Here is a 1733-nt window from a genome sequence, read left to right on the forward strand (position 1 = left end):
GCGCAGAACGTCATCCTTGTTCACAGCCAGAGAGGGTGAGATTGGACATGGAGCAGATATGGTGGAGGAAGGAGCAGGATATCCAGATAGAAAAACCGGAAGTGCCCTTTAAAATGCTTCCAAAACGTTTTGGAAGGTGAAAAACACCCCCTCCACCTCCCTGTTCATGGATCTTGTCTTCCAGGGATTTGTAGGATGTCAAAAGCAAGCTCACATACATTGGCCAAGAATCAAACCCAAATATATCCCCATAAAGTCATTTAGCAGCAACTCAGTGCACAGTCACTGTGGCACAATTGGTTAGCGCATTCGGCTGCTAACCGAAAGGTTGGTGGTTCAAGCCCACCCAGGAACGGCCTTGCCTTTTGTGTTCAACAGTTGTCCGAAGAGAACCCCTGAATCCGAATCGAATAGCTTAAAAAAGTTCGGATATCCGGAATCCGGATGAGCATCCCTACTTGTCACCCAGTGTGCCTCTGTTTGTACAGCTCCATCCTACAATGGGGAACAGGATCTCAAGGGCAGGGCCGGAGCTACCATAGGAAAAAATGGGCAATTGCTCCAGGGCTCCAGAGCCTGTAGGGGCCCCCAGGGTGTCCCTCCTCCATCTTAACTGTTGCTCCCCAGGGACTGTGCAGAGTCTGTTAAGTTGTGAGGTGATTGGGGGAGGGTCAGCAGTCAGCTCAGGGGCCCAGGAGGGAAATTTGGCTGCAACAAAGGGCCTCTAATTATGCTTTTTGGTCGGGGGTGTCTGTTGGGGGCCCCCAGGCTAATTTTGCCCTAGGGCCCAATTGTTACTTGAACCAGCCCTGCTCAAGGGCTTATTTACACATAGACATTATTACAGTTGAAAAACATCAGCAGTATAATATTTTCAAGAACTTAAAAGCAGTGAGAAGACCAAAAGTAGGAGATTAAAGCATCAAAAAAATATGTCAATATGCTTGCAAAAGTGGTGGGAGGTATTTTGACTCATCCTTTGAATGTCTTAGTGTGCATAAGCCTGCTAACATCTGGCATTGTATTACACACTCTGACAATAACCTTAAAACTATTTCACAAAAAAACGAACTTTTGAAAATACACATGAATCACAGCAATACAGCAATACATTTTATTTTAAATGTAGGTGTGTTGTTTTATTTAATTAGAACATAGGGGTGAGATTTTTTTTCCCTTTGTGAATAGGTAAGGTTTGGTTTCTCATTACTATAAGCCAGCTACTTCTCCAGTGCGGGGGTGGGTATCATCATGTTCGCAGGAGGGTGATGTAGATACAGTCACTTCTGTGGTCTGAGTCCATGCACATGATTATAGCCTATTCTCCAGTGCAGGGTTTGGAATAGTCAATTTGGCAGGCGGGTGGTGTAGCTATAGTCGATTGTGCGATCTGAGTCCATGCAGATTATAAGCCAGCCTTTTCTCCATTGCAGGGTTGGGGATGGTTATGTTGGCAGGTGGATGGAGTAGCTATAGTCACTTCTGTGGTCTGAGTCCATGTGAATGATTATAAGCCAGCCTCTTCTCCAGTGCAGGGTTGGGGATGGTTATATTGGCAGGTGGGTGGTGTAGCTGTAGATTAACTCTACTGGCTGCTTGTAGCAGGTGTGGCTTATACACTCCTGGAGATGACTCAGCATTATTTGTTAATATAAAGATGGCAACCTCCATATTCATATCACTTCAGGTTCCCTTTACGCTATTAGAATACAATATATGGACCTATATATAAA

The 1733-nt window shown here is 45.0% G+C and overlaps 1 non-coding gene across 1 annotated transcript; it reads left to right on the forward strand.

Moving 5' to 3' along the window:
- The first annotated feature begins 281 nt into the window (after positions 1-281).
- Positions 282-358, forward strand: TRNAS-GCU (transfer RNA serine (anticodon GCU)). Its single transcript has one exon. It is a non-coding gene; the product is annotated as a tRNA-Ser (tRNA).
- Positions 359-1733: the final 1375 nt, after the last annotated feature.

Source organism: Hyperolius riggenbachi, chromosome 9 (genome assembly GCF_040937935.1).
Source record: "Hyperolius riggenbachi isolate aHypRig1 chromosome 9, aHypRig1.pri, whole genome shotgun sequence".
Taxonomy (NCBI): domain Eukaryota; kingdom Metazoa; phylum Chordata; class Amphibia; order Anura; family Hyperoliidae; genus Hyperolius; species Hyperolius riggenbachi.